Raw genomic sequence first — 9,855 nt, forward strand, 5'->3', positions numbered from 1 at the left:
CAGTGATGCCCAACCTTTTTTCCTCGGCGGGCCACTTTGGTAAACATTTGTAATCGAGCGGGCCACCAAATATAAAAGTACTCATAATCTCAATCTTAATACAATTTAGTTAGGTACACATAGTAGGTTGCAATATAAAAACATTTTTATATACTTTTTATTTTTATTTTTGTATTTTTTATTTATAAATTAATTAAAATCGTATTTTGTAATAATTTTACTTTTTTTGGAATATTTTGTTTTATTTTAATAATTTGTAACGGGCCACATGGAATACCTTGGCGGGCCACATGTGGCCCACGGGCCGCGGGTTGGGCATGACTGTTCTATAATATGTGATGTCTTATGTCTATAGGTTCTACCTATATGACCGCATGGGGATCAAGCAAGGTGCAAACAGTTCATCCCCATGAGGTACCAAAAACAACAAAAAAAGTGTACCTATATACTAACAACATTTGTGGAAAAGAAAAAATCCGTGAAAATGTAGCTTATACAGAAATGACAAGAAAAGGAAATATAATGGTCGTTTGGACAGCAACAAATATTGCAGGTTAGATTAATAATAATATTTACTTGAATATTTAGTAGTACCTATAGGTATTTGCATTATTCGATTTTACTACGTACTTACAATATTGGTAGACATGAATACATGATGGTACTATATGATAAACAGATTAATTCTATTTTCTGGTTTGAAGCCTAAAAGATAATATTGTAGTAATAAGTAATGATTATAATATTTAATATACTTATAATATAAATATATATATTTTTTTTATTTAAACTTTGTGGATACAAATATACAATTAGTTTCAACAGATATAAATATTATACCCATGTATTTATACACATAATTCACTATTTATTTTGTACAATATTCATCATTCTTTCGTAATTTCTGGGGGGGGGGGGGGTTGAAAGACCATATATTTTATCGCTAATTCCGAGTGCTTGTAATGAATTTATTATTACAGAAGTTAGGTTTTAACCAGTTGTACTGTGAACCGGCACAAATTGTGAAAAGTCTTCAAGTAAAACATAATTAATAGTATCAGTTGTCTCTACTGAATCTAGATAGGTATCTAATACAAAGAGTCAATTGCTCTATGCGTGATATGTCGGCAGTTTCGTCAACAACAATCGAAAACGACTTCGCCGCATTAATTTTACGAACTAAATTATCTTGAATTATTTTCCCGCAAATCGTAATAAAATTATTTTGTATTTTAGGACTGATGTACATAGTGTTTAAAGACTGATTTTCAATATCATTAATTAAATGTTTGTCTTCACATGCAAGTCACAACAGTGCTCTAAAAATATGTTTGTCATTTCAAACAAATTAATTAAAAATTATACATAAATTAGTACCTAATTAAAATTGTAATTGTTGTAAATCGTAGAACGTAGACATTAGACTAAAATAAATGTCGACTAAATGTTGAAAATGAATATTACCCGTGAAAAAGGTTTTAACTAATATCATAATATTATGACATGTAATATTAACTATTAAGATAAGATTACTAAAGTACTAAGAACTAGTTCTGTATCGATTGCACATTTTGGTGGTAATGTATTATATTATATATAATAATATCAAGATATCCAATTAATACACCCGTAGCGAATTTATTAGGTATTGTTATTTATAAATTATAAGTTTATAACGTAGACTATAGCTGTCATTCGTATATGCACGAGATTACGGGAGTGCATAAAGCAATATTGACTGTCTGTGTACCTATAGGTATAGATGTAATGTTTATAGTTATTCAAAATAAGCTATAAAAACCAAGCATATTATTATTATATTTATTTATTTGACCCCCCCCCCCAGATACGGCCTTGCATACACATATAGTGATGAATCAGACGTGTGGTTTCAAGTGATAAATTAATAATAATTATTGTATAATAATATACGATTTTTAATATCCGTTTATGCATGGCGGCCTTGGCGGGCAAAAATCCTCTGTGCTCTGGTGTACTGTATAGGTATAAAATATTCCGCAAGTCCCTCACCCACTTATCGGCACGAATCACCAGCCGTTTGGTTTCAATTCTCTGTTTAAGTACCTATTGTGTTGTCCATTTAATAATTAACCTATATATATTGCCATTATAATTATAGCCGTTGTCGTGATTGACGTGTATTACAAGAAATAGTTATAAGTTTATAACTATCAGCTATAACTATCATTGCTATAGATACTATAATTGTCGACACTCAGCAGTTTGACCGAACATTTGGATTTTTGGAATGAAGAAAAAAACTACAAAAAAATCTATTTATCTTCTTAGTTCTTATTGTTTTTAACGAATTAGATTAAATTATTTTACACAACAATTACAGACGTTTGTGCCACACTGGCGACGAACAACAATTTAAAAGAGATATACTAGAAACTCAACATAATATTATGATAATCGAATGGAGAAGGTCGCAGTATGTCGGCGGCAACAGGGTGTGGCGCACAAACATTTTACAATATTGTTATAAGTTATAACTTTTTCTATAGTTTGTAATGTTTATAATAGTAAAATGGATAGTGATAATCATAATTTATCGATTATATTTAAGTACCTATAGGCAGTGGCGTATTTGGGGGGAGGGAGGTGTCCACGGTGTCTGGACACCCCCCAAACCAAAAAAAATTCAATCTTTAATATTGATAAATTTTAAAGGGAATTAGACAAACAGAAATATGTGGTTCGTTATGAACTATTTTAATATTATATAAAGTCCTACACTAATTCGGAAAGAAAATAAATTTAGTTTAAAATAATGTACTTATTATCCTATTATATTTTTAATTATTTATAAAACTGTTATTCTTATAGCACCACTGATATCGAATGTAACAAACAAAATATATAGTAATAATTATTAAATTATTGTGACCGATGATGATAACTATATAGGTACTAATGTATATTAATATGTTTAAATAATATTATGTTATTAATTTATTATCATCCTATTACAATATACATGCAATTTATATTTTTATCTTGCGGCTCCGTGCCTTCATGTGTCTGTGTTACTAGTTTTTCCAGCCGGAATTTGTGTTGTGTTTATTTAGATATTAATATATTATACAATGATGTTTTTTTTGTTTTTTTTTATTAATACGTTGGATCTTAAATATCCATGTAGATTTATTTTAAACATATTATTTTTTATTAATTGAATTTGAATCATTTTTCATTTAATCGTCGTCGAAGAAACAAGGCACATAAAATATACATTGAAATAGTGATATTATCATATTCTTCGTCTTGAATTTATTATTTAAATTAATTTATATTATACTTTAAAGTGTATTTATTATTTTCTATTTTCTATTTTAAAAATTATTATTTGCTTTTATCTTTATTTTTAAATTAAAATTATGTTTACAGTATGTATTTTATACATGTATGATTTAAGTTACATAAAAATTACTACTTTTAATTAAATAAATAAAAAATGTTTCATTACAATATTTGAAGAGTATATTATGAACTTAGTGGTAGTTTATATGTTACGATCAAAGTGTATAAATTGGGCATTGTAATACAGTGCCCGGGCATTGTGCACAATGCTCGTCATATTTGGGCAAAGTTGAATCTGATTTTGATTTGAGAGAAATATTGCAACCAATTAACAAATAAGTATTTACCTATATTATCTAGACACCCCCCCTTCCCCCCCCCAAAAAAAAACATACAAAATACGCCATTGCCTATAGGTAAAATATATAATATGCCACCTAGGACAAATATTTAAGCATAATGTGTTATTTATTTATTTCATTTAGGTTACCTATATCATATCATATTTTGAAAATACCTACCTATTTTAATTGAAGTATAAAATATATTGAATTTTTTCAGTTCAATTTTAAGATGTTTTTCCATAAAAACTAGCTTATATGAGGTGTCATGATGAAAAAAATGCACTGTGCTAGTTGGGAACGTTGGAAATCAGCGTTAGTTATTTTTGACATTATTGCGAGAGATCCTAATTCCCAAGGTAAATGATATCATAGACTGAACAGATATGAATAGCGACTGTAAAGACGTTTCTAATATATTGTTTCCCTGTCTATTCATACAACAGTTTCCGACGTTGACCTATTATGTCTGGAATTCTATGAGCTGAGCGAAGCGGCCGCTATCAGTGGACACCTTGAGTGTCTTTAGTACTCACACGCCCGGCAAAAGCAAAGCGGTGTGTCAATACGCCGTGGCCAACGGTCTGTTGGATTGTCTAAGGTACGCACACGAGAACAGTTGTCGGTGGGAGTGTGGGACGAGTTGGCGTGTGATCTGTAGGCTAATGGCCATCCTCAACAGCTTACGTTACGCCTGTAACACTGGTCAGGACACTACATCTGGACAGTGCCGCATTAAGCCAAATTGCCGCCCCGGGGCAATATAAAATTTGCCGCCTCTATATATTTAAAAAAAATATCATATGATTTTCACCTCTCTTTTTTCGCTATCATAAACACAGCAGAATTATATTTTAATACGTTTCTCCGTTAGTTTTAAAATATTAAAGAGTTACCTAGTAAGTACTTAGTAACCTATATATACTTAATTTATACTTAATTTTTCTTTTTAAACATATTATTTATTAAATATTCATAATACAATTAATTAGAATTATAATTAAAAATTAAAAATAGTAAATTAAAATACATTTTTATTCAACTTATATTAATTTTTTTCTTGATTTCAAAACTGCAAATTTATGTATTATGTCCGACCAATCAATCTGTTGTAAAATATCGCTTTCTATATTTAATATGGATAATGATGACATCTTTTCATCAACTAAAGCAGACCTTAGATAATTTTTTATTCTTTTTAATACAGAAAATGACCGTTCTCCACTTGCATTGGATGAAGCCATACAACAAAATATTCGCAATACTATTTCTACCTACATTTGGAAATGTTGTCAAAAGGGCAGAATTTGTGAGGCATTTTAAAAGACTTATAAAAGATGATTTATCTTCTTTTGAAAACAAATTAAGAATATTTTTAAATTGTACCAGTTCTTCTATGAATGTCTCGTTTAAATCTTCAGGATATATTTTCACTAGGTTTTTAGCTTTTTCACGTATTCCGTTAGTATCCAATGTATCTAATTTTAATATAAATCCAAAATTATTATTTATATCAGTGTAGGACAGTTTTCTTTCACGTAAATTCACAACTAGCCTGTCAATAATAACATAGAATACTTCACATTTCATTTTTTGTTCTCCTTCCAATAATTCATCGTTACTTTCAGTTTCATCAAAAAACTTCTTTCTCTTTTTTTGTCTCACGCCATCCCAGGAAAATAATTGTTTTGAACACATCGTTTTTGCTTGTTCTAAGTACACATCAAATCTTTCTCTAAAGTCTTCCACATATTTTTCTAAAGATTCGTACAGTGTAACAACTGTGGCTAAGTCTATATCTATAGACTGTAAACTTATACTTGTTGCGTTAAATCTTTGAAGTATAGGTGTCCACATACAAATCATAAAACAAAAATTTAAACTCTCAATTTTATTTTTAATTGAACGAGCTTCGTGTCTTGTATCTTTTTTTTGTCCTTCGTCATCACAAATAGTAGTTAAAGCACTGAGTACTTGTGCATAACCATTAAACATTGCTTTACATACATCGTACCTGGATGACCAACGAGTTGAACATAGTTTTTTTATTTTGACACAACCTGGATTATTTTCGATAATATTAGTCAAAATATTCCATCTGAATGTTGAAACAGAAAAGAAATTATAGATTGCTTGACATATAAAAAAAAATGTTGTGCCTTCTTGAGTTGTATCTGCAGCATTGGAACCAATTAAATTCAAAGAATGTGCTGAACATGGCACAAAAAAGGCTGTCGACGAATAGTTTTTAATTCGAGTCTGTAATCCGTTATAAACACCAGACATATTAGACGCATTATCGTATGATTGGCCTCTACAAAACTTCAAATCTATATTAAGTTCACAAAATTTTTTAAGTAATGCTTGCTCCATGTCCGATCCTTTATGTCCAACGGAGGGAATAAAACCAAGAAAACGTTCCACCGGTGAACCTTCATTTGAAATATACCTTACGGCGACTGTGAGTTGATCTCGTGTTGTTACATCAGGAGTCGAGTCAACTATAAGTGAAAAATATTTTCTCTCTTTAATTTCGGACACAATTTTATCTATTACAGTATCACTCATTAAAGATATAAACTCATCACATATATTGGAAGATAAGTATGACACGTTCCCCTTTCCTTTATTTCCATAATTAGCTATATGTGCAGACAAAAAAGGATCGAATTTAGCCACTAGTTCCAGGCAACCAAGATAGTTTCCGTTTTGTTTTGAACCAAAGTTATGACTATTTCCTCTAAAAGCTAAGCCTCTAGATGCTAAAAAGGAAACAGTTTCAACGACTCTATATAAAACATTTTTCCAATAAGAAATTTCATTTTCAATATTTATTTTTAGTTCTAAGTCTATGACACCACGGTCTTTCTTGATTCTAGAAAACCAGATTCTAACTGATTCAGCATGAGTTTTACTAGTCTCATGTTCTTGTAGAGATTCATTACATTTTTTCCAGTTTATAAAACCTTCGTTTTTATTTCCGAAAACAGTTGGTTTAGGCGAGAAAAGCAAGCACTGGAAACAAAATAACGCGTTTTTTGAAGGAGAATATAAAACCCATTCTCTTAGTTTCTTTTCACCATTCTGAAGTTTTCTCATAAAATTATCAGGAGTTAGACGTCTACTTATATTACCAAACATTCGTTTTGTTTCTGCAAATGGTATAGTTGATAAATCTATCTTCGGAGGATTCGCAAGTAAGAAATCAATGGAATCTAAATTTAAGTTCCATTTTACTGGATCGGGTCCGGGAATTTGTGATTGGTCATTAAAATCATAAACAGTGATTTCTGCCTAAATAAAACGGAAACATTTTTGTTTTAAAACTGTGACTCGTGAGACATAGATGTCAGATATTTGATTTAATAGATAGTCTTATAAAAGATATAGCAATAGAAGCTCTTAACATAATATTTTATGAGTGAAAAAATATTATAAATAAAATAATATAATATTATTATTAGGTATTTAAAAAAATCTGACTATCCGTATTTAGAAGTAAATTTTATTAAGTATATTTTTTATATCTATACCTGTAGACTATGTGGCTGCGTAATAATTTCCGTAACTTTCGTATCATCGGTTGTATTCAATGGTATTTCAATTTTAGAAATATCAGTTGGTAAACACGTTTTAGATTGAGAATATTCCTCTGTGGGAATCGATTCCGGCTATAACCAATGAAAATATTTAGATAAGTTCATATCTGATTTAAAAAAAATAATTTATACAAAAATAAATACTTACACTTCTTACAATTCTAGTAGGGAAAAAAGAATGAACTTTTGGAATTTTCTGAAGTAGTTCTTCGTTATTTTTCTTTTTTTCTTTTGCTGCTTTTTGGTAAGCTGCACCACTTAATTTAATTCGCTTACCAGACATAGTATAATATAGTATTCAATAACATAAATTTAACAAACACAACACTGTTGTCTACCGAAATTGCGTCGAGACTGTGGTCGTCGACAGACGACAGTCGATGATAAGATTACTAAAATGATCGTCAAATACGTATTTTTGCGATTATTATTAGATCATACAGCCCGCATAGCCCGCAACTGCAAACAGGCGACAGCTCTTCGATGTGATTGAGTCACTCGCCGAAAATTAAAAGCTATAGATAACACAGACACACAACTGTGATGTATTTAGTTATTATTGAATCGTTGATAGATAAAATTATTACTGGTATTAATATTTTTAATATAATAATAATTATTTTAAAAATTTAATACGAAATTCGTAACGGAGAACGTACAATATTATAATATGATATATTTTCTAAAAATCTGCCGCCCCCCAAATCACCTTAAAATTGCCGCCCCGGGGCAATTGCCCCCCCCCCTTGCCCCCCGTTAAATGCGGCTCTGCATCTGGACGTCACCTCAACTGTTTGACGGTAGTCCGTTGTCGGAACAGACGTGTACAGATGCTGTATTCAACAGTAACCTTGTCTGTCACTAACAACTGTTGTCCACAGACTACAAGACGTGCGAGTTAGCCGCAGCTTTAGGGCACGTCCACCTCCTACATAATGCACTCAACAACGATAATCTGTGAGGTGTGTAGCCGCATCTTCCGCTTACCCATCGTATTATTATTATTCCACAAGTAATAAACAGTCATAAACTTAAAACATGACCCATACAATATATATTTATAATTTTTTAGGAAGATTTGTCAATTATTTATTTCATATGTCCCCGCCATCACCTCATCATTGTCAAAAATGTGCCACTTAGAAGACGGTTGTCTGTACGGACCACAGAATTCCAGTATTGAAACCTCCAAGACGAAACACTATCTGATGACAAACTAATTTCAGAAACGTTTTTATTCGTTTTATTCTTGTAATGGAGGTATGATTAGAAATTAAATGTTAAATAAAAACTAGCACATTTAAAAACAATTTTTATATTTAATTATTGTAATAAGGTTGCAAAATATCCAAGTAAAATCCAAATCTACTTTGTTTTCTCATAGTATGATAAAAAGGTGTTCAATTAATTTTACATGCCTGTCAGCTGAAGTCGACGGGCTACTCTTTTGAATTCTTCCTTGCATAAATATGGCACTGGTTACGATATAACACTCATAATAATATATTATGCAGTATTATACTTATACAGTATAGATCGATTGTATTAAAAGTCTTTTCGAAAGTCTTTACTTATACATTATGGAATACAATTTAAATTTAAAAAAAAATTCAAATGTCTATCATCTATAATAATTACAGCTCAAAAAGAGTCAAACTCTGTTTTGAATAAAGTTATTGGTAGATAATGCTAAACATTAGGTTTTAATAATATTATTAACCTGTTTATTTTTTACTTATTTTTAACATAGATAATAGTATATTCGTTATTATTGAAATGTTAATTAAGAAAAATGATGTTTTGTAATCTATGTGTTAAATTTGAATAATAAGTCAATAACTAATCATTACATACAATAAACGGATTTAAATTGAGAGAGTCTATCAATCAATACAATTAGCTAAGTTTATTTTATTATGTACGGGAACATAGGGAAAGACCGATTAGTAAAGTAAATATCTTTATATTAAACGTAATTGAAATAGTTCATTTTTAATTATATGATTACACCATAGGTGTATCTAAAATCTTATTATGACATTTCATACCAACATCTTTTATGTTTTATCGACATTTTTTTTTTTTTGACACTTTTTATAAATGTCTAAAATTGTCGATACTAAGGAAAAATCGTGTTCAAATAGGGTAAAAACAATTTAGTATAATAATACTAGGTTACGACAAAAATAAATTATTTACAACAAATTGCATATCTCAAAAAATTTAAAATTATTAAAAACAAAACAATTTGCATTTAAATGATGACTGTTCAATTCAGTACTAAAGTTTTTACTTTTTTTATACATGGATCATGGATGTACTTAAATTATTAATAAAACATATTAAAACACTCTTGAAAATTAAAATTTAAAATAAACAATACCTTTTGTTCAGTTTTATTCTAATTTTAGTTTTAAATTTGATGACAATTTCAGAATTTAGGTTTTTTAAATATTTTCTTCTTCTCCAGAGCATTACAGGTGTGCCCACTGAGTAAATTTTTAGCGGCAGTTCTAATTTTTATTTGACTCTAGGTAAGTGTAACTGCAGTACAAACAATTAGTGGTGTCTTCAGTATCGCTTAAAATACA

At 29.7% G+C, this 9,855-nt stretch overlaps 1 long non-coding RNA gene across 1 annotated transcript in view; it reads left to right on the forward strand.

Annotated features, from left to right (window-relative positions):
• The window catches only part of LOC111039685, a 9,023-nt gene extending 291 nt beyond the window's left edge, over positions 1-8,732 (forward strand). The window contains exons 2-6 of the long non-coding RNA XR_002605125.1: positions 356-553; positions 3,886-4,024; positions 4,112-4,266; positions 8,146-8,276; positions 8,337-8,732. This is a non-coding gene — a long non-coding RNA (uncharacterized LOC111039685). The remainder of the gene's footprint in view (positions 1-355; positions 554-3,885; positions 4,025-4,111; positions 4,267-8,145; positions 8,277-8,336) is intronic.
• Positions 8,733-9,855: the final 1,123 nt, after the last annotated feature.

The sequence above is a fragment of the Myzus persicae genome, unplaced genomic scaffold, assembly GCF_001856785.1.
Source record: "Myzus persicae strain clone G006 unplaced genomic scaffold, MPER_G0061.0, whole genome shotgun sequence".
In the NCBI taxonomy this organism is placed as follows: domain Eukaryota; kingdom Metazoa; phylum Arthropoda; class Insecta; order Hemiptera; family Aphididae; genus Myzus; species Myzus persicae.